We start from the raw sequence: 24,708 nt of genomic DNA, 5'->3' as shown, positions 1-24,708 counted from the left end.
TAATTAGGGATGGGCAATAAATGCTAGCCTTGCCAGTGACGCCCACATCCCATGAAAGAATAAAAAAAAGATTCTTCCTCCATAATGATATGTTAACAATTTTAATAGAATATATTTCATGAAATTAAAAATCACTATTTCCTTCAGTAGTCAATTCATTTGTTATACACAAGGCTGTATGGCATTGCTTTCCAAAAGCAAATATACTTTGCATAGAATAATTTCTTAGTAGCTTTATAGAGTATGTCGGAAGTTACTCAGGTATGTTCACAAAGGACAATTCATGCATTTTTAGTCCAATTGACAGCTACAACTGACATAAATGATTTTCATCCTTTTAATTAATTGCTTATCAAAATATACATCAAGATGCAGAAGCATGAACTTAACAGAAATGCTCATTAATAGAATTGGAATATCTGTCACTATTTAAAGCTCAGTCGGTAAAATGCTGGTGGATCACTCAAAATACCATTATAAATCCTTGCCATCATCATCAGAAAGAGCTTCCCATACCTCCATAACAGAGCGTGTTGTGTGCTTGTCATACTGAAATCAATAGCTTTTTATGCCCATGTAAAAACACCAAGCGATCTCTACAGCTGTGTCTATATACTGAGCCTGGAATAGCAGTATTTTCCAGTACCTGAAGAATTTTTTCCGGTCCTTCAGATCAATAAGTGCTTGTTTCTCCCTAGACAATTTAGTATTCAATACAGCTGTCATAGGTTTTAAAACATAGGAGGTTTATATACATTTGTTATTGGATGTTAACTAAGATTTATATGGTAGATGTTAGCCATTGAGGACAAGGTACTATGCTTCTTATCTTTGTTCATTTATTGACAGGAATTGGTGTTGTGCTGATCCATCACTGAGTGTCACTGCAATGTGTTCTTGACTGCAAGCATTTAAAATGAAATATAGGAACACACCAATAGACTATATGATGACTGTCAGTGGCTTTGAGTAAACCATGTTACTTATAATTAATCAGTTAAGTCATTTTACCAAAGTTGCTCTTTAAATCGCACGAATTTTGTGGATTAAATGGTGATTTGAAAATAGGCAATTGTATCAGCAAATCTTGACAGGCTGGATGACATAAGTCTATCGTTTATTATTTCCAATTTAAAGGAAGAAAAATATGGAGAAAGAATCTATTTTGAGTCCTATTTTTTGTAGCGCAGTATACCCAAGTGTAAATGAATTCCAATCAAATTTCTAATTTACAGTAGTGAATAATCTGTTAATCAGGTCGTCTGGTTAAAAGGTGCTTTTGGTCATGTACTATTACTTGTTTTGCCCCATGATATTTGCTTTTTTTGTACCCTTTCCATTTAAAATACAATTCAGGAGGCCATTCAGCATCTTCTGTCGTTGGGCACTGGGCGGTGATTCGTGCCCGCTTAAATCCGTTTTATAGTGGCTTCCACAAAGTTTCTTCCTGTCAACTAAGCTTCATATTTGTATTACAGAAAGAACAGTTGATCTACACTGTTACTCTACACCGTTCCACTCCACTGTTACAACTAGGTTTGGCTTTCCTTGCAGTCCTATTTGAAGGCACTGTAATGTCAGTGAAACACTGTAAAAAATCTAAAAAGAAAGGGCCGGATTTTGCAGTCAGTGGCGAAGCAAGAACGTTCGCTGCTGACCATGAAGTAGGTCTCACTGAGAGTGCTAGCAATTTCTCTCGTGAGAATTTCACCTCTATTGCCATGCAGTGGTACTGTAACTGATAGCAGCATTCTTTACTGGGAATTCATAGCACAGAGCAGCAGTGATGTCATCAGGCTGTTCAAGCAGCCAATCACATCAAAAGTTTTCACAGACACAGGAACAGGAAGCAAAAAGCAGTAAAATTTTTTAAAAATCACATAAAAATTTTTACGCAGAGCAAATTAAAGACATCCACAGGATTGTAGGTAGAAGCTAAAATATTCTGAAAAATCTTCTTACAATAAAATTATTTAAAAATTAACTTAAAGAATCTAACAATTAATCATTTAACAGCACTCCACGAATATAAAATTATTTTTCAGGACCAGTCATGTTGCCCATTTTTTCTTATTCGTTCGGGGGGATGTGGGCGTCGCTGGCCAGGCCAGCATTTATAGCCCATCCTTAATTGCCCATGAGAAGGTGGTGGTGAGCTGCCTTCTTGAATTGCTGCAGTCCTTGGGGTGTAGGTACACCAACAGTGCTGTTAGGAAGGGACTTCCAGGATTTTGACCCAACGACAGTGAAGGAACGGCGAAATAGTTCCAAGTCAGGATGGTGTGTGACATAAAGGGGAACTTGCAGGTGGTGGTGTTCCCATGCATTTGCTGCCCTTGTCCTTCTAGGTGGTAGAGATTGTGGTAGAGATCACGGGTTTGGAAGATGCTGTCGAAGGAGCCTTGATTAGTTGTGGCTGTGCATCTTGTAGATGGTACACACTGCTGCCACTATGTGTCGGTGATGGAGGGAGTGAATGTTGAAGGTGGTGGATTGGGTGCCAGTTAAGTGGACTGCTTTGTCCTGGATGGTGTCAAGCTTCTTGAGTGTTGTTGGAGCTGCACACATCTAAGCAAGTGAAGAGTATTCCATCACACTCCTGACTTGTGCCTTGTAGATGGTGGACAGGCATTGGGGAGTCAGGAGGTGAGTTATTCGCAACAGAATTCCCAGCCTCTGACCTGCTTCTGTAGCCGCAGCATTTATGTGGCTGGTCTGGTTCAGTTTTTGGTCAATGGTGACCCCCAGGATGTTGCTAATGGGAGATTCAGCGATGGTAATGCCATTGAATGTCAAGGGGAGATGGTTAGATTCCCTCTTGTTTGAGATGGTCATTGCCTGGCACTTGTGTGGCACGAATGTTACTTGCCACTTATCAGCCCAAGCCTGGATGTTGTCCAGGTCTTGCTGCAAATGGACATGGGCTGCTTCAGTATCCGAGGAGCTGCAAATGGTGCTGAACATTGTGTAATCATCAGAGAGCATTCCTCCTTCTGACCTTTTGCTGGAGGGAAGGTCATTGATGAAACAGTTGAAGATGGTTGGGCCTAGGACACTACCCTGAGGAACTCCTGCAGTGGCATCCTGGGACTGAGATGATTGACCTCCAACAACCACAATTATCTTCCTTTGTGCTAGGTATGACTCCAACCAGCAGAGAATTTTCTCCCTGATTCCCATTCACTCCAGTTTTGCTAGGGCTCCATGATGCCATACTCGGTCAAATGCTGCCTTGATGTCAAGGGCAGTCACTCTCACCTCATCTCTTGAGCTCAGCTCTTTTTTGTCCATGTTTGGACAAAGGCTGCAATCAGGTCAGGAGCTAAGTGGCCCTGGCGGAACCCAAACTGCGCATCAATGAGCAGGTTATTGCTGAGGAAGTGCTGCTTGATAGCATTGTTAACGACCCCTTCCATCACTTTGCTGATGATCAGGAGTAGACTGATAGGGCGGTAATTGGCCGGGTTGGATTTGTCCTGCTTTTTGTGCACAGGACGTACCTGAGCATTTTTCCACATTGCCGGGTAGATGACAGTGTTGTAGCCAGTGTCCATCAATTGTTATTAATCACATCACCGTTAAAAAACCCAGTTGCACCTGATTGAACAAGGTCTAACTTTTTAAGGGGTTTCTAACAGAGATGTGGGAGGGGGAAGGTTGAAATTCTCACTGATTTCAGTTATTGCCAGCTCTGCGGGTGGAGTCACAGTGCAGCCTGTGCTGAAACCCTGAGTGACGGACCTCAATGTCAGTATTTCCACAGTAATCTGCGCATGCCTGACATCCTGAAGTTATGATAGTTTCAGAGGGGTAATGATGGAGAACACTGACAGTTTGCTGTCAACACACCCAACCCATCCCCGGCAAAATATGGGCCAATGTTTTGTTTGTTAAATTGTGGATTTTGGGAGTTAACATATTGGGCACTGCATTTGATAAGCCAATGGAGAAGTTAAAGATGCTTTTAAAGACAGAAAAATCTGTGTTCAGTTTCTGGGTAAATCGGGCCATGCCATAAGAACTATTAATGTTAACCATTGTTAACCAGGCTATGCTGAGGAGCCTGTCTCAGAGATAGAGAAATGATGGCATTATGCAATTAACAATTTTAACTGGACTCAAAAAATAACAGACAGAGCAGGAAGGACAATATTCTCAAAGAGTTTTTTTTAAATCTTGTGATGGAATACCGTTTTGAACTCTCGGCAGTGTGTTTGTTCATATTCAGCAATCCAACAGCAGAACAGCACAATAGGTTGCCAGAAGTGTATGTAAATGTTGAACTTATGTTTTAATGAAAGGTTAAAATATGACCTGGAAGCATATCCAATAGTTGCGATCACCGGCACAAACACCATTCCTAACAGTGGGGGTCATTTTGACTTCTGCATTAGTGTAAAATGGCTGATAGAGAATTGGCAGCTCATTTTACATCAGTCCTGACTCTTATTTCCATTGAAGTCCATTGATAGCAGATTTACTATTGGCTGTTTTACAATATTGCATAGTTAAAATAACCCCACATATGTGTAAAGAGAAAAAGACTTGTATTGATCCAGTGCTTGTCACATCGCTCGTAAATATCTCAAAGTACTTCCTGAATAATGAATTGCTTGAAATGCAAGAACAATTGTTAAGTAGGTGAATGTGGCAGCCATTTTGTGCACAGCAAGATCCCACAATAAGGTAATGAGAACTCATTAAAACAAAACTGATATAGTATATGGACTAGGAGTAGACCATTCAATCTCTCAAGTCTGTTCCACCATTCAATTAGATCATGGCTGATGTGTATCTCAACTGCATTTAGCCATCTTTACTCCATATCTCTTGATAGCCTTACTTAATAAAAATTTGTTGACTTCAATCTTGAAAATTTCAATTGCCTGGCATCCACAGCCTTTTGTGGGAGTGAATTCTTCATTTCCACCACCCTTTTTGGAAAAAGTGTTTCCTGATTTCGCTCCTGAATGGCCAAGCTCTAATTTTACGATTATGTCCCCCACTAGAGGAAATCGTTTCTCTGTATCTATTCTATCGAATCATTTTTTCATTGTAGATGCCTCAATTAGTTCAGCCTTCAACTTTCTAAACACAAGTGAATATAAGCCAAGTTTATGCATTCTGTCCTTATAATTTAACTTTTTAAATCCTGATATCATTTTGATAAATATGCACTGTACCACTCTAAGGCTAATATATATTTCCTGAGGTGTTGCCCAAAACTGTATGTAACCGAGGCTCACTACAACTGTAGCATAACTTCCTCTTCTTTGTATTCAACCCTTTTGAAATAAAGGCTAACATTCCATTAGACTTCCTGATTATTTGTTGTACCTGCGTGATTTGTGACACAAAGATCACTTTTGCTTCCACTCTTGCCTTCCACCCTATCGCAGACGTTCATTTTTGTCTTTTCTTCCCCACCGCACATCCTTTTCCTGATTCTGTAATTTCTTAAAACCTATTACACCTGTAACATTTTCTAGCTCTTACGAAAGATAACCGACCTGAAATGTTTCTCTCTCCACAGATGCTCCCTGACCTGTTGAGTATTTCCATCATTTTCTATTTTATCTGGCGCACTGGTTAGCACCGCAGCCTTACAGCTCCAGTGACCCTGGTTCGATTCTGGGTACTGCCTGTGCGGAGTTTGCAAGTTCTCCCTGTGACCGCGTGGGTTTCTGCCGGGTGCTCCGGTTTCCTCCCACAGCCAAAGACTTGCAGGTTGATAGGTAAATTGGCCATTGTAAATTGCCCCTAGTATAGGTAGGTGGTAGGGGAATTGAGGGGAGGTGGGGATGTGGTAGGAATATGGGATTAATGTAGGATTAGTATCAGTACCTTGCTCTATGGCAGCGAGGCCTGGACAACGTACATCAGCCAAGAGCGACGTCTCAATTCATTCCATCTTCGCTGCCTCTGGAGAATCCTTGGCATCAGGTGGCAGGACTTATCTCCAACACAGAAGTCCTCAAGGCAGCCAACATCCCCAGCATATACACCCTACTGAGCCAGCGGCGCTTGAGATGGCTTGGCCATGTGAGCCACATGGAAGATGGCAGGATCCCCAAGGACACATTGTACAGCGAACTCGTCACTGGTATCAGACCCACCGGCCGTCCATGTCTCCGCTTTAAAGACGTCTGCAAATGCGACATGAAGTCCTGTGACATTGATCACAAGTCGTGGGAGTCAGTTGCCAGTGATCGCCAGAGCTGGCGGGCAGCCATAAAGGCAGGGCTAAAGTGTGGCGAGTCGAAGAGACTTAGCAGTTGGCAGGAAAAAAGACAGAAGCGCAAAGGGAGAGCCAACTGTGTAACAGCCCCGACAACCAATTTTATCTGCAGCACCTGTGGAAGAGTCTGTCACTCTAGAATTGGCCTTTATAGCCACTCCAGGCGCTGCTCCACAAACCACTGACCAACTCTAGGCACTTACCCATTGTCTCTCGAGACAAGGAGGCCAAAGAAGTATAAATGGGTGGTTGATGGTCGGCATAGACTCGGTGGGCCAAAGGGCTGTATCTCTAAAATAAAAAAAATTAAAAATTAAAAAAAAATCTCTTTACTCCTCCACAGTTTGTAGTCTCTCACCTTTAAGAAAAAAAATATGATTTATCATTCGTGTATCCAAAGTGTATTACTTCACATTTCCCCACTTTGAATTCTATCCACCACATCTCTTCCCATTCACTTAATCTGTCTATGCCTCTTTGTAATGTCTTCCTATACAACTTAATGTACCTCCTAACTTGATGTCATCTGCAAATTTGGATATACATTTTTTTCCTTCACCAAAGTCATTGATAGATAAGGTGAAAAGCTGAGGTCACCAGTACTAACTGCTGGGTAACATCATTTGTCACATCCCACCACTCAGAGTACATTTCCTTTATCCTTACTTTCTGCCTCCTACCCCTCAACCATGTCACAGTTACCTTCAATTCAGTATGCTGTCACTTTTGATATTAATCTCTTTTGAGGAATCTTTTAAAATATCTTCTGAACCTTCATTTAGACAACGGGATGGAATTTCTACAATTTGCCTGAAATCGGTCAAACCAGCACAAAAAAATCAAAGGACTTCAAGAGCAGGTTATGTCCAGCACAAATCGAGTTTCCACAATCTTTTGTGATGGTTTAAAAAAGTCATGCTAGAAACCAGCCCTGCCCATTAAAATGGGCACAGCAGCAGACTGAATTAATCACCATGGCAAATTTCCATTAATTGTGCTCGTTTGTGGCACTTTGAGGAGGCTCTTAAAACTAAGTTGTTTATTTTATGTGCAAAGGCACTAATAGGCATCTTTTAAAAGCTTTTAAGTAATAAAAATGAGACTAATAAATGGTCCTATATAGATTTTTAAAGATATATTCAGTTATTTAAAATGAGGTTACTCACAAGTTGTGGGCCAGACATTCTTATTAAAAATGTTTATTTTTGTGATAAATTCCATTTTCAGCTGTATTAATAAAACTGCAGGAAGTTACCACTCTTAAATATATCAAGCAACTTTTTTAATGCACGGAAAAATAACAGTTATGTTCTAAACTGCTGCCCAATTGGGCTGGTTCATGAAAGATTTTGGGTTGAATTTTACCGGCCCCTCGATGCCACATATCGTGGCACGGGGCCGGCTGCCTCGACCCGCGACGTCGAGAAGGGCCCGCTGCAAATTGCCAGCAGCAGGGGGACCTCGGTGCGGCCCCCCGGTGCACGGCGGCGGCACCCCAATTACAATATGTTAAATGGTACTTACCTCTGCAGAATATGCAGCCTGCAGCCTCTCCATGGACACCTCCAGAATTGTCGCTGAACAGGCGGCCATCACGCGCCGTCCCGTTCATGATTTGAAAAGCCAGTGGGTCCTCAGAGGCAGAAGGTTTCAGGGCAGAAGGTAAGTTCCTTTTCTGGGGTCCCACTCTGCATACTTAAAGGGAGGAGGGAGGGGGTCTGGGATTACTGGAGGGAAAGCTCTGCAGGCATGAAAGGACGTACTGTGTACCTTCTCTCCGTAAACAGTGTATGCTCTACGTTTATTTGTGTTTGTGAAGGAGCAATGGCACTTTAGTCACCCTGTGTGTGGGGAGTTTGCCAGAAAGGGTAGGATCATTAAGGTTATATGGATGGTGGGGGCAATCAATTCATCTGGTAGGATCTTGATGTGGTCATGCTGTGCCACTCTGAGTGTTGGCCAAGCTGGGCAATGCTATGGAACGCCACATAGTTGATCCATGAAAGCAGCTGATGTACCCGTCAACACCAATCCCTGCCCTGTTAGGATCCTTCGAATACATGCAGGGTTCAACTTTATTCATCACATGGAAATAGGTATGGTTCATCCTACATTGTGTGATCCTCTGCTCCTGAGGATCCGTATGTGCCAGAGGCAAAAGCAACAGGCAGATGTGATCCACGTAGAGGCCCCCGGTCGTGAGCAGCAGCCACCAAGGGGAGCTCGCCATTACGATTGACGTGCATCTACAGGCCCCATATGACATATCATCGGATGTCAGAGCACCAGTGTCAGAGGCGATTGAGCATGTAGAGAGGGTGGTGACATGTCTCTTTGCCCTGCCTTGGTGTCCTAGCTTTTTCTGCAATAGACCACTATTTAGATTATTATATTTTCTTCTGTGAAGAAAATTCAGTGTGATAAAATATTCAGGCTTTAAAGCATGCACACTAAGAATCGTTACAGCGCAGAATGAGGCCATTCGGCCCATCCTGTATGCACCGGCTCTCCGAATGAGCAATTCACCTCATGCCATTCCCCCGCCTTCTCCCTGTAACCTGCACATTCTTCCTTTTCACAAGGTCTTCTCTGCTGAAGTGAATGGCCTATCCATTGGATTATAATATAGTAAGTGTTTCAAAAGTGTAGTCAGTCAAATTTAATTTTGAATTCATAATCTACTGCAAATATCTTCTAAAAATAAAATGTTGCCTTATTCGCCTGTCAGATTCCAAATGATACTAGATCAGCAAACACAGATGGAAATAGTCTGCATCATTGCTACTAAGTCTGATATTTTTGAGTTTTCCATACTATTACCACTATTACTGCAGCTACACCCTGCTTTACTGGTCTTTCAAGAAGCTGCATTATAGCGAGTGGAAGAACCATCCGCTTGCTAAGAATGCCTTGATAAGAAGAATGACTATTTTGTAATAACAAGTTTTGACTGGAAGGAGTAGTTGTACAGAAGAGTCAGAAGTCCAAATTAAATCTAATGTTATATTATCAAGAAGTTTAATACTGACACGAAAACTTTCCCACTTCAGTGAATGACCGTCCAACAGCACCATAATCTGTTGGTCATTTTATCACAAGACTACCAAGGGTTGGAACATCTCACCTACAGAGACAATTTGGTGAACTGGGAAATCAATAGAAAGTTAAAAGTCCAGATTGAAGTTTAGACAGCCCGACCTGATGTTATCCAGTCCTAATTCCTATATATATATATATATATATATATATATCCTTTAAAAATAATGGATATTGTGTTTTCTGTATTCCAGCTGGATTCTTGGAGTCAAGACATTTTGTTGTCAATTACTGTGAGAAAATAATGATTCCGATCTGTCTTGTAGTTTGATGCACCCAGGTCAGGTCAGACTGAACTAACCATCAGAATTTAACTATACATCTATTCACTACTAATATCTCCCTATATAAAATGCATTTAACCCCATACATTCCTCTGCGTAATCACACAAGCCATATGAAGTATTCTCAGAATAGTTGCTTCGTAGCACAGAACCTGAGTATTGCTGAAAAAAGAGACTTACTGTCGATGTTTCTCATCTTGCATTCATTAGGACAGACACAAGAATGCCAAATTTCAAAGGGAGGAACAATTTATACTGCATGAGAAAAGAAAATTGGGTGTCAAGTTGACTCTGATTGGTTCAGGTGTTGCCATGGAGAAGGTAGCAGGGAACTATTGTCCCCTACATTTTTGTTTAATTCCAAAAGGGTGCTAGGCCTGGACATGTTCCTTTTCCCTGCAGAGGACAGGTCGCTGTTTATGAATTAATGTTGCTTCTAGCAAGCGTAAGTGGGCCACATTGTGAGCCTGATTGATAATCTTAAATTGGTTGTTAGTGTAATTCTTAGCACACTCAGGATTGTTCAGTAAGTGCTGTCCAATCGCAGAATCACATCTAACATTAGACAATGTGTTCTGAGGTTTGCAAGTATGGGCTGGTTAAATGTGATTCTGCAATTGGACAGCACTTACTGAACAATCCTGAGTGTGCTAAGAATTAGACGAACAAGCAATTTAAGATTATCAGTCAGGCTTGCAATGTGGCTCACTTACACTTGCTAGAAGCTACATATATTCATGGGAATCTTATATTAGTGAGTACTTTTAGGCCTAACTGTAAAACAATTCTGTATAGTGCCAGGGAAATTCAATTCTGATGAGAGGGTAATCTGATAAGGGCAGTGCTATATGGTCCATTTTCTCTATCTTTTCGATGAGCATCTATACTGTGTTTTTTTGTTAGGTTGCGTTTTGGACAGCACATTACTTGATGGGCTTGGTTTTTGTGTTGTGCAAGGTTCAAACCCAAATTCAGCACAGTGGAACTTTTAATAGCTGTGCCATTAAATCCCCAAGGGTAGTAGGCTCTGTAGGGTCAATCACAGAAAGATGACCACATTAAAGACTAGCATTTTTATGCTGACTTGCAATTGCACAACTAGCAAATATTGATCACTGAAAAATATTTGGAACCTTGCATCACTGAAGTTGCTTACAAGGGATATTCTATCAGGTCAGCTAAAAACAGTTAAAGCCGTTTTGTTTTGATGATGAATAGCCCTCCCTTGACAGATTGTTCTTTTTCACCTAAAGCTGCAATTTGTACCTTCCTTTAGGCCACAACCTATTTGATTTTCTTTTCGATGACAGATTTATTGCTATCTTTTGGAGGAAATACCAAGGGTATCAAAGGCTTGGTTAGAATACAAAGTTAAAATATTAAAGCAAGAAACTAATAGATTCAATGCTCCTTTTATTCAATTTATAATTGATTTCAATCTCTAAAGTATTACAATGTTGTGCCAGATAAACTAAAACCTATATGATTAAATTTTTTTTAGATATTTGAATCCTATCACTAATGCTTTTGACAGCTTTGACTGTGACTCAACACTTCAACTGCCTATTGTCACCTACTGTGGACTTTCACATTTCTTTTATGAAAGTGGGCCCTACAGAACAATATGAAGACATCCAGTGTTATCAGGGCCAGTAACGACCTCAACAGTGACTTATAGATGGCACAAAACCACTTCTGGAGCTAAAAACCTGACATAATAACCATACCTCTGTGGCTCATGACAGTTAGGGCATTGTGATGGCTTGCACCTGACCCCATAACCCACCACTGTCAGGCACCAATTCCCTTGGAAAGAAATGTGCAACTAACAAGAAACCAAAAGTCTGGATGTTTTCCAGTTTCATGCCAATGTGATTGGAGGACATTTTCAACAGTCTATGCTAACCCGACATGCATTATACATATAAGCTAGAGAGAGATTAAAACATTCACTCTGCATCCTTGAAAAATACGATACAGAAGCTAATTATTTATGCAGATAAGATAATACAGAAAACAATATAATCAAAGATATTTGTCACCCGAGCAGGAAAGGCCCTGCATCCTGAACAGAGCTGAACCTTCTGCCATTTAGATCCCTGCCACTTCATTCCAATGTATTGAGGTTAAAAAAGGGGAAACAAACTTTCATTGATATAGCACCTTTCACAAACTCAGGTAGCCCCAAAGTGCTTTACAGCCAATTAAGTACTTTTGAAGTGCAGGCATTTATAAGAGAAACGACCAACTTGTTGCACTGTAATTACACCCTCCTGCCAATGGTAGTGCTGTAGCACCTCAGTTTAGCGTCTTCCACCGCCTCACTGTACTGCAGGGATCACAAAGCTCCAAATCAAATTGATTTGCTATTTAACTATAAACAGTAGTACAAAATCAAAGTATCTTATTCAGATAAGGACAGAATGTAACTTTAAAATGGGGAGTAAATTACATCTGCAAGGCCTGGTCTAATTATTCCCCATTCACTAACGCTGCTTCATTTGAAGAATTCACTTGGTCTTGACTCCCTGTGAGCAATGCCGTGGGAGATCAACTAGTAATCTCTGAAAATTCCATTGACCTGGTTACAGCTGGCCCACTCTGTCTCCTAGAGAGATGTTATCATACCACTTCGATTCTGCACATGGTCCTGTCTCAATTCTTTCGATCACTTTATCCATCTTGTTTGTCTTTTAACCTTCTTGTACCCTGAACGGCTGAAAGTAAATACGTCAATGTTTTTTTTAACGTGGTTTGCAGCGCTCCCATTAGTTTTACCTTCTGATTTTAACCTGGCTTACGATCATTACTGGCTATTAAGAGGAGAGCTCTTGGGTTGTTTTTATTTAAAGGCACTTATCATTGACTGCACTGTGCAACTTATATTGGACAGATTGTACATTTCCAGTTCTCTAAACTGCTGTGGAAATGCAGAATTAGTTTGGCCAACCGGAAATCATCAGTCGAGTTGAATTGATCAGGGGACATCAAAGGGGTTTCTGAAAATGGACACTTTGTATTACTGGAATACCAAGTCAGATAGTTGAAAGCCTTTCATAATCGAGAATCCAGGAGAGTGATATGAGCAAAATGCTAGATGAGGACGATTTGGGGGGGGGGGGAAATGATTAAATTTTATTTCGGTAAAGTTCTTCAGTAGCAAAAACAACACTAAAAATCTTTTAGGGCTTCTGGTCTGAATTAATAAAATGCCTCAAAAGGTCATGAATGGAATTTTGTTCAGGTGAGAAAAAAGGCTTAAAAACACAATGGAAGCATTTCCATTTAAGATGGTCATTTGATTTGATTTAGTTTATTTTAAATAGCGAACAATGTTGGGAAATTCCTCTGCTTTCGTGCATTTAAACACCACACTGCTATCTTTAATGTGCCCAGTAAGCATTAAGACAGCAGGACTCAGGGTACCAGGAAAAGGGACCAGCCACTGCAGGACGCAATTGTGTCCTGGAGTGGCTCAAGCTCAGCACTGACCATCGAAAAGATTAATAATGCAACAAAATGGGAAATACTTACCTTTTGCTGAACATTGGGAATTTAATTGGTGATGTGCGTTGTCAGCCTATTTGTTAAGTTTATTTTCATAACAGTTTTTAGTCTATTTGAGGGGGGAAATGGATTTCCTAAACAATTGGGAAACATTCGCAACAAACCGAGTGCTTCAAAAACATTTTTAAGCAGTGCCGGTGCCTTTCAGGATAGCTGCGATATCAGTGACAAAGCCTCAAGAGGTCCTGGGTTAGATTCCGGCCTTGGAACATTGACTGTCTGCCTTCCTCCTCGGCAAATGACTTTTGCCAGTTCTGCCGAGCGGTCCCGCATAGCCCTGCTCACCTACGATTTCTGCTGCTTCTACCAAAGAGAATGGTGTCTGTGGTGATGGTCTTTCGACACCCTCCCAAGGCACCAGAATGTGGGCGTATAGTGGATAACTGCAAGGGGGAGAGGAGAAAATAGGAAAACTGTGTATGTGTGTGTGTAAAAATAGAGCCAGGGCACTTCGGGAAACAAGACAAGTGCTCTTTGTTTTAACCCTAACAATCTCGGCTGTATTTATACTTAACTTTCCGAAGTTCCTGTTTATTCTGCGGGGTAACGCTAGGTATGCAGAATATTGGATAGAATTTCCTCCCAGCAACTAGTGTCAGATTTACTGCTTGTTTTGACAACATCCTTAGTTTCCTTTTAAAATTGAATTTTATATATATGTATATTTAGAATCAGAGAATCTAACAGCACAGAAAGAAGTCATTTGGCCTTTCTTGCTTCCGCCAGCTCTTTGAAAGAGCATTATAATAATGTCGCACAGAGTTCACCTTAAAGACTGCAGCAGTCATCCCCGTCAATCAATAGAAGAACATTAAGTGAGCGGCAGATTGTACCACACCCCATTCAGTATTTATTTTCATTTTAGTAATTCTGCTCATGGTAGACTCATCTTCTAAGTTTTCTGCATTTATTTCACATAATTTACACGAAGTCCATGCTGCATTTGTACTAGTCATGGATTGTAGAAAGAAAGACTTGCATTTATATAGCATCTTTCAAGACCTCAGATTGTCCCAAAGCACTTTACAGCAAATGAGGTAGTTTATTTTCTGAAGTGGTGTCCCTGTTGCAATGTAGCAATATGGGAGCAATGTGAAGCACAGCTAGCAGCATTGAGTTCTATTCCCCACCAGTAGAACTCAACCCAATTGTGACTACTTTTCAAGGTTGAGATTGCACAGCCAGGAGCATCTCTTTCCCACAGTATAAAAAGAGAATGTAGTAAGTTTTACCAAGTGCCCAGGAAATCCAAAAAAAGCGCAAGTACCTTCTAAATTCCATTCCCATTGCACTGAAGCTATAAACTGCACACAGACAAGTCCAGGTGCTAAGAGACACACTTCAAGGATCCCATCTCAAAACTTTTGGCAGATCATTCTCAGACTCTAATCATTTTGCATCAATAGATAGATGGATATAACTTCCATATATATACGACCAATCATAACTTCAGGAAATCTCAAAATGCTTTACAACCAATTAAATATTTTTGAACTGTGGCCACTGTTGGTCACGACCATCATCCCATCATCCTGTGTGTAATCCTCATTCCATCACTCCCTATAATCCTCATCCCATCAAGAGATGTGGAACAGCTGGTCAAGAGGAAGAAGGAAGCTTACTTAAGGTTAGGGAAGCAAGGATCAGACAGGGCTCTAGAGGGTTACAAGGTAGCCAGGAAGGAACTGAAGAATGGATTTAGGAGAGCTAGAAGGGGACATGAAAAAGTCTTGGCGGGTAGGATTAAGGAAAATCCCAAGGCGTTCTACACTTATGTGAGGAACAAGAGGATGGCCAGAGTGAGGGTAGGGCCGATCAGGGATAGTGGAGGGAACTTGTGCCTGGAGTCGGAGGAGGTAGGGGTGGTCCTAAATGAATACTTTGCTTCAGTATTCACTAGTGAGAGGGACCTGGTCGTTTGTGAGGACAGCGTGGAACAGGCTGATATGCTCGAACAGATTGAGGTTAAGAGGGAGGATGTGCTGGAAATTTTGAATGATATGAGGACAGATAAGTCCCCGGGGCCAGACGGGATATACCCAAGGATATTATGGGAAGTGAGGGAAGAGATTGTTGCGCCTTTGGCGATGATCTTTGCGTCCTCACTGTCCACTGGAGTAGTACCGAATGATTGGAGGGTGGCAAATGTTGTTCCCTTGTTCAAGAAAGGGAATAGGGATAACCCTGGGAATTATAGACCAGTCAGTCTTACTTCGGTAGTGGGCAAATTATTGGAGAGGATTCTGAGAGACCGGATTTATGATTATTTGGAAAAGCATGGTTTGATTAGAGACAGTCAGCATGGCTTTGTAAGGGGCAGGTCATGCCTCAGAAGCCTTATTGAATTCTTTGAAGATGTGACAAAACACATTGATGAAGGAAGAGCAGTGGATGTGGTGTATATGGATTTTAGCAAGGCGTTTGATAAGGTTCCCCATGGTAGGCTCATTCAGAAAGTAAGGAGGCATGGGATTCAGGGAAAGTTGGCTGTCTGGATACAAAATTGGCTGGCCCATAGAAGTCAGAGGGTGGTAGTAGATGGAAAGTATTCAGCCTGGAGCTCGGTGGCCAGTGGTGTTCCACAAGGATCTGTTCTGGGACCTCTGCTCTTTGTGATTTTTATAAATGACTTGGATGAGGAAGTGGAAGGTTGGGCTAGCAAGTTTGCCGATGACACGAAGGTTGCTGGAGTTGTGGATAGTGTGGAAGGCTGTTGTAGGTTGCAACGGGACATTGACAGGATGCAGAGCTGGACTGAGAAGTGGCAGATGGAGTTCAACCTGGAAAAGTGTGAAGTGATTCATTTTGGAAGGTCGAATTTGAATGCGGCATACAGGCTTAAAGACAGGATTCTTGGTAGTGTGGAGGAACAGAGGGATCTTGGGGTCCATGTCCATAGATCGCTCAAAGTTGCCACCCAAGTTGATGGGGTTGTTAAGAAGGCGTATGGTGTGTTGGCTTTCATTAACAGGGGGATTGAGTTTAAGAGCCGCGAGGTTATGTTGCAGCTCTATAAGGCCCTGGTGCGACCACACTTGGAATATTGTGTTCAGTTCTGGTCGCCTCATTATAGGAAGGATGTGGAAGCTTTAGAGAGGGTGCAGAGGAGATTTACCAGGATGCTGCCTGGACTGGAGGGCATGTCTTACGAAGAAAGATTGAGGGAGCTAGGGCTTTTCTCATTGGAGCGAAGAAGGATGAGAGGTGACTTGATAGAGGGGTACAAGATGATGAGAGGCATAGATAGAGTGGATAGCCAGAGACTTTTTCCCAGGGCGGAAAGGGCTATCACCAGGGGGCATAATTTTAAGGTGATTGGAGGAAGGTTTCGGGGAGATGTCAGAGGTAGGTTCTTTACACAGAGAGTGGTGGGTGCGTGGAATGCGCTGCCAGCGGTGGTAGTAGAAGCAGATACATTAGGGGCATTTAAGCGACTCTTGGATAGGTACATGGATGATAGTAGAATGAAGGGTAGGTAGTTAGTTTGATCTTAGAGTAGGTTAAAGATTCGGCACAACGTCGTGGGCCGAAGGGCCTGTACTGTTTTATGTTCTATCACTGTGTAATGCAGATCCCATCACTCTGTGTAATGCAGATAGAGTCATAGAGTTATACAGCACAGAAACAGGCCCTTCAGCCCATCGTGTCTGTGCCAGCCATCAAACACCTAACTATTCTAGTCCCATTTTCCTGCACTTGGCCCGTAGCCTTGTATGCTATGGCATTTCAAGTGCTCATCTCATCACTCCCTATAATCACTCTGTGTAATCCTCATCCCATCACTCCCTATAATCCTCATCCCTTCACTCTGTGTAATCCTCATCCCATCACTCCCTATAATCCTCATCCCTTCACTCTGTGTAATCCTCATCCCATCACTCCCTATAATCCTCATCCCTCATCCCATCACTCTGTGTAATGCAGATCTCATCACTCCCTATAATCCTCATCCAATCACTCCCTATAATCTTCATCCCATCACTCTGTGTAATGCAGATCTCATCACTCTGTCTAATCCTCATCCCATCACTCCCTATAATCCTCATCCCATCACTCCCTATAATCTTCATCCCATCACTCCCTATAATCTTTATCCCATCACTCCCTATAATCCTCATCCCATCACTCCCCATAATCCTCATCCCATAACTCTGTGTAATGCAGATCTCATCACTCTGTGTAATCCTCATCCCATCACTCCCTATAATCCTCATCCCATCACTCTGGGGGAATTTTATGGGGCCTACAAGAGTGGATTCCATGGCGGGTGGGTGACTTAATTAGGCATGAGTGGATATTTTGCTTACCTGATGGCAGGTTTTTGTTTTGTAATTAAGTCAGCCACGTGTTTGCGGTGGTCCGGGATTCACCCCGTACTGTGGCGGGTTCCAGCTTTCCATACATTCGTGTAGCATGAATACTCATTATCCTACAATTATTTCAAATTAAGTCCCATCTGCAAGATTAAATTAACGGTGAATGGGATTCTTGTGGCACCCGGTTCACATTCATTTAAAGGTGTCATGCACCGATCAGCTTTGTGCAGTTGTGTCTGAGGCCAGTGGTTTTCTTTCTTGAACTCTTCGGCGCAAGGAAAGCCAACATTGGAATGGATGTTTGGCTCCAGGCTCCAGACCAGCAAGGGCGATTCTTTTGTGGGGAAGGCATGGGCGTGGGGGACACAGAATGAGATCTCGGGTGCCGGAGGAGCAGGGTAGCAGGGAGGACACAGGGTGGGGTCTAGGGTGCCGAGAGGTGCAGGCAAGGGTAGCCAGGGACGACACAGGGTGAGGTCTCAGGTGCCTGGAGGTGCAGAGGAGGGAATGTTTTTGCATCCAGTGTATGTACTAGGTGTTGTTGATGCTACAGTTGGCTGTGGACTGGGAATTGTTCTGAGAAGAAGATTAGAGTGATGGTCATGACAGGCCTAAATGGACGAGTGATTGCTGTCCACGTTGGGGTGCAGTGAGATAAAGGCCTTCTACCCGACCCGAACCCGACGGGACCTGCAATAATCCATAAACATGAAAACTATCAGCGATCGTATGCTGTCGGGTTTGGGTCGGATCGGGCCCCTCTTCCGGATCCGGATTTCAGTCTCGGGTTGGGTTGGGCCGAGTCCAGGTCGGGCCGGGTCGGGTCGGGCTGGAGACACACAGTAAGTGCTCTGCTGGTAAGTATTGAAATTAAAAAACTTACCTGAGCTGGGAGTCCAAGACGAAACAGAGTCTTCGCAGTGAGCGAGTGACGTCACTATGATGTCATCACGCATGCGCTGCCGCTTCCTGGAGGTTCCGAGTCCGAAGGTATGTAAATGGATGGTCGGGTTGGGCTCAGGTCGGGTCGAGTTGGGCTCAGGCTCGGGTCGGACTTGGGGCAAAATCAGAGGGACTCAGGCCAGGTCGGGCTCGGGTCTGCTGTGGTTCAGTCAGGTTCTTTTTCCCGACCTGAGCAGGCCTTTACAGTGAGGTGAACTCGGGGTGTTGGGTTTAGTTGTATTTGTATTAGTAGCATTGTAGGACATTCCAGAGAAAGTCTTAGACTCCAGTAAAGGTTAACTAACAGCTCTTTATTATTTACAGTTACTGTATACAGTCTCTGCAAGCCACCTAAGCTAGCATCCTTCGTGCTGCTATACCTTCTTCTCATGCCTATCTCATATGACTGTTACATCATCACTCATACACAGGGAGGCGACTCTCTGCTGTCTTCGGTATTGACCCTTTACATCCTTATATTACATCACCCCCCAAGTCTTTATGCAACATTTTGCCAAACATATATACATTTATGACTTCTGTACTACTCTCTCTCCCCCCAAGTCTCTGACTTTACAGATTCGGTCTCATTGGAGGTTTGACAACTCTCCCCAATCTAGTTGTAATCTGTTTGAGATGATCAGTAGTCTTTGTAGGAAGTCTGGGTTGCTAACTTGGTTTTTCTTTTTTACTGTTTGTAGTATTTTGCTCAGTTTGGGTTTGTTCCCCTTCATCTGGATCTTGCAGATGAATTACTGGCTGTTGATTTTCAGGAATAGGAATGATATTCCTCCGATTCCTTTGTATGCTCCCTTCATTCGTTCGTACAGCATACGATCGCTGATAGTTTTCATGTTTATGGATTACTGTTCCTTTGCATTCCTGGTCATGTATCTAAACTTTTTGACCATAATTTAATTTGGGTAAGCTTCTTACTCAAAATCTCGTATTACAATTCTGGGTCTGTTTCCTTCTGTAGGAATTTGCTCTTTCTCAAACTTTCTCATAGTCTTGAGTCTTCAATCCTGGCATTGATGGTTGAGGCAATACTGGTAGCTGTGTTCTTAACTTTCTTCCCATTAGTAATTCAGCTGGTGATAATCCACATAACATTGGCGTTGAACGATAAGCTATCAATAAGATAGGAAGATCTTCATTTTCCTTGAGTAAAGATTTTATGGTTCTCACACCTTGTTCTGCCTCACCATTGGACTGTAGACACCTTGGTGAGCTTGTAAGATGCTGAAAGCCCATCTTCGCAGCAAACTGGGTAAAACATTCTTCTGCGAACTGTGGTCCGTTGTCTGATAATATTTCATCCAGAATCCCATGTGTCACAAAGATGTCCGTAAGGATTCTCATAACTACCTCGGTGGTCATAGAATGTAATCGTTGGACTTCTTTCCACCTGGAAAAGTAATTGATAATGATGATATGTGACTTTCCACCAAACATGAATACATCCATGCCTAGCCTTTGCTAAGGTCTAGTTGGAAATTGGGTAGTCCACAGTGATGTGTGCTGTTCTGGCCTCTGTATCATGCACATCTGACACTTATTGATATAATAAAAGCAAAATACTGCGAATGCTGGAAATCTGAAATAAAAGCAGAAAATGCTGGAAAAACTCAGCAGGTCTGGCAGCATCTGTGGAGAGAGAAGCAGAGTTAACGTTTCAGGTCAGTGACCCTTCTTCAGAACTCGTTGACACTTGATCATGGTCTCAATATCCTTAGATATCCCAGGCTTCCATACCGAAGATTATGCCCTCGCTCTGCACTTGGTTATACCCAAATGGCCTTGGTGCAACCGATTGAAGATATCGGATCTCATTGAAGTAGGAATAACAATTCTGTCATTGTAAACTAATAAGTTGTCAATTATGGTGAAGTATTTCCTATGCTCATGGAACGTCTTCATTGTTCTCCCTCCTGGACTTTCTTGTGGCCACCCATATGTACAATATTTCGTTACAGCACTTTTATTATACCAACACATGAAAACCAATCTGGGTTGCAATGGTGCTGCTGTAGCTACTATACAAGGCTTAGTTAGTTAGTTAGAGATACAGCACTGAAACAGGCCCTTCGGCCCACCGAGTCTGTGCCGACCATCAACCACCCATTTATACTAATCCTACGCTAATCCCATATTCCTACCACATCCCCACCTGTCCCTATATTTCCCTACCACCTACCTATACTAGGGGCAATTTATAATGGCCAATTTACCTATCAACCTGCAAGTCTTTGGCATGTGGGAGGAAACCGGAGCACCCGGAGGAAACCCACGCAGACACAGGGAGAACTTGCAAACTCCACACAGGCAGTACCCAGAATTAAACCCGGGTCACTGGAGCTGTGAGGCTGCGGTGCTAACCACTGCGCAACTGTGCCGCCCCCTTGTAAGAGAGGGCCTGAAGAACTTGCTTTGGAAGGCATGGAATACTGTGAAAAATCTTCATGAATCAAGCAGCTGTCATTGAAGACTAAAGACACAAACATCAACTCTAACAACACAATGGTCATTCTCTAAAATCCTTTGAAAGTATAAATGCATGCCAGCCATAAGATGAGAATAATCATTATCCCTTTTCAGATCGCAAACTTGAAATGATATATGAGAATGTATGAAAAGGTAAATCAAATAAATGTATTTCACATGATTGTACTTTGAATGTATACTATTTTAACCACCAATGCCACCTTCTTGCTCATAATTCTTTAATTTTCCTTCTTCTTCCACTACATCTAGATGCTACCCTGAGATTAGAAGCTGAGGTGGTGGCAGTCTGCTCAGTGCACTGCCCAGTTGCCCTGGATGATTGGGGCATACATCCTCTGGAGGAGCGGGGCCTTGAGGGCTTCATCCTACTGAGGGTCTCCAGCACTGGTGCTTGAGTATCCCCCGTGGGCTCGCCTGCTGGAGATAAGGGGGTCAATGTCGGTGGGGGAGTGGGGGAAACGAGATGCCACTTACCCTGGGGGTGTCCTGAGGAAGGCCACGGGGCAGCTGGCACACGTTCCTCTTCCATCTGGGTGCACGATGGCATCTGCCTGTTTCCCTGAGGGTGAAAGACACCCGAAGGAAGGTCCAGGTTCCTCATCCCCATCTCACTTCGCCACTGCTGCATAGAGTCCATGGCTACAGTGATGGCGTGCAGGTCAGAGCACATATGGGTCAAGTGCTCAACCAGACTCACCAAGGAGCACGCCAGACTCTCGACTGAGGAAGCCAAACACTCACATGCCTGTGACATGGCAGATGTCATAGCTTGCATGGACTCCTCCATGGCACGTGCAAAGCCATGCATGACCTTAGGCATTGCCGAGATATTTTCCCCATGATTTCTCTGCACTTCCAGCAGACTTCTTGTAGCCTCAAACAGAGGATCATCATCAGAATGAGCTGAGCAGGGGTCTGGTCCCCAGCAGTCCTCCAATTGTCAGGAACCCAGCTGTAACATGTTCCCTCAGCTGCTGGCACATGTCTGTGTCATGTTACAACCAGGTGAGAAATGTGTCTAGGGGTCTGTTACTATCTTCACCTGGTCTTAGTGTAACAGGGTTTAATTTAAACACACTGTGTTACAAGCTCCCCCTTTGTGAATCCTTGTTCATATCTTTCTAATTATAAGGCAAAGATATGAGTACAAACAGGCTTTCTTTGGTTTAAAGAAGAAAGATGAAATTTATTAAACATTAAACTTAAACTCTAATACGGTTAACGCCTACGAATATATGACGCGCCCACGCTAGCATGCACATGCGAGATACACATGCAGATAGGAACAGAAAAGAGAAGAGGAAAATATAGTAAAGAGGGGTTTGAGGCAATATCTTGTTACGGTGCTTCGAACTCACTGTAGTCCTTTTGTAAGTAGTCTTGCTTTTCGTTGGGACCCAGTCTTCTTAAAACCTTGTTCATGTAGGAAACTTTTCTCTCTTTGAGTTTCACGTGTTTTCACAAGATTCAGTTCCGTGGGAAGGAGATGGAAGCAGGCAGGAGAGAGGTCTTCTTGCTTCAGTTTCATGAGCACACGGCTTTGTCTCAGTTCAAATCCTTTGTTGGAAGTTCACATCTCAACAGCCAGCTCGTCATGTGGTCTGTCCACTTCTTCTGTGTATTGGGGAAGCAACGTCTGCGTCCCTTTTGTTCCAACACTGCTAGTACTATACAAATGTCCTTCCAGTCAGGGTCTTGCAATTTTAAGTTTTAATGTTCATGTGGCGAAATCATGTGTGCTTCAGTCTTGGCAGGTGGGGATTTGCCTGACAGTCATGACCACCACATTGTAACGCAGATTTTAGTCTGAAACCCTCTGCAGACCATGTGTTGTCTCTGCACTGGCGGAGGTGGAGGAACAGGCAGATGATGGGGAATTGGCAGCATTTTCCCCAGAGGCAGTGGCTTGTGCCTCACGGTGTTTCACTGGTCGAGTGCAAGCACCTGCAGTGACAAAACAAACAGAGACACGTTAAGCATCATTACATCATGAGGTCAACACTTTTTCACATATTCCTCCTGTGTGCACTTATGGCTGTAACAGTACACTGAACACTTCATCCTTACGCCTTGCTGATCCTACCTTGCTGTCTGCAATTCCTTTATGCTGATGATGACCTCCTTTCTCTCCAGCCAATTCTGCTGCCTCCTCCTCTGCCGCTCCTGTTGATTATGGGACTGTTTATCCTGCAGGAGAAGGTGCTGATTTAATGAAATGTTAAATGATGCCTCAGACCCATTGTCCACATGCATCACATCACTCATTCTGGACTGTCATTCGCATGCTGCATGCAAACACAAATATACGCCACACTTACATATTCTGTACAATCATTTAATATTTGGCACCAAAGCTGACCATGCATTTGAACACATGCCATCACTGGCTACTGTTATAAACAGGCTCTCAAGGAGCCAAGGTGCAAAACAGCTTCAGCAACATCACTGACCTTTGCAGATCTGAGCAAGTCATTGACACATTTCCAGCACTGTACCCGGGTTCTACAGGTGACCCCACAGTTCAAGGCCTCCTCTGCCATATCCATCCAGCCAGCATTGGACAGGTGGGAAGATCTTCTAAGCCCATCCCTTGGGAAGAGGACCTCCCACCTTTCCCTGACGGACTGGCTAAGAGCCTGCAGGGGGGCATCACTGAACCGTGGGGCAGGACGCTGCCTGCTGCCTGTCTTAACTGTGTTGATATTGATGATGTGAGGAGTCAAATACAAAGGGGAGTTGGTACTGGGGTGGGAGAGATTATAAGGGCTGAAGGAGGGATAAAAAATACTTGAATTTCGCAATATGAATAAAGAAGTCCTAAGGAAAATTGAAGACACTGCAGGCTGCTGAACCACCAGGCTTGGATTGCGAAATGAACGTAAGAACATAATAACATAAGAGTAGGAGCAGGAGTAGGCCAATCGGCCCCTCAAGCCTGCCCTGCCAATGAATAAGATCATGGCTGATCTGCTCCAGATCTCAACTCCTCTTTCGTGCCAGCTACTCATAGCCTTCAATTCCCTGATACTTCAAAAATCTATCTGCCTCCTCTTTAAATACTTTCAGTGATCTAGAAACTTGATTTAGAACCCCTGAATGATTTATAGCCGTGGTGTCAATAATGTTTTGCAGAGTTACGGCGGGTACAATGAATGAAAGTCCGTCCCTGCAGCGACCAGCAATTAAATTTAAATATGTCAATACATGGGAACTAGCAAAAAGGCTGGAAACAGATGTTCTACCACTCTGTGTAATCCCCATCCCATTACTCCATGTAATCCTCATCGCATCACTCCGTGTAATCACCATCCCATCACTCCATGAAATTTTCATCCCGTCACTCCGTGTAATCCCCATCGCGTCACTCCGTGAAATTTTCATCCCGTCACTCCGTGTAATCCCCATCGCGTCACTCCGTGTAATCCTCACCCGTCACTCTGTGTAATCCTCATCCCATCACTCTATGTAATCCCCATCACATCATTCTGTGTAATCCTCATCCCATCACTCCCTGTAATCCCCATTCCATCATTCTGTGTAATCCCCATCCCATCATTCCCTGTAATCCGCATCCCATCATTCTGTGTAATCCCAATCCTGTCACTCGGTGTAATCTTCATCCCATTGCTCCGTGTAATCCTCATCCCGTCACTCTGTGCAATGCCCATCCCATCACTCCCTGTAATCTCCATTCCATCATTCTGTGTAATCCCAATCCCATCACACCATGTAATCCTCATCCTATCACTCTGTGTAATCC

The sequence above is a fragment of the Heterodontus francisci genome, chromosome 8 (assembly GCF_036365525.1).
Source record: "Heterodontus francisci isolate sHetFra1 chromosome 8, sHetFra1.hap1, whole genome shotgun sequence".
In the NCBI taxonomy this organism is placed as follows: domain Eukaryota; kingdom Metazoa; phylum Chordata; class Chondrichthyes; order Heterodontiformes; family Heterodontidae; genus Heterodontus; species Heterodontus francisci.
Note: the sequence above shows the minus strand (reverse complement) of the source record.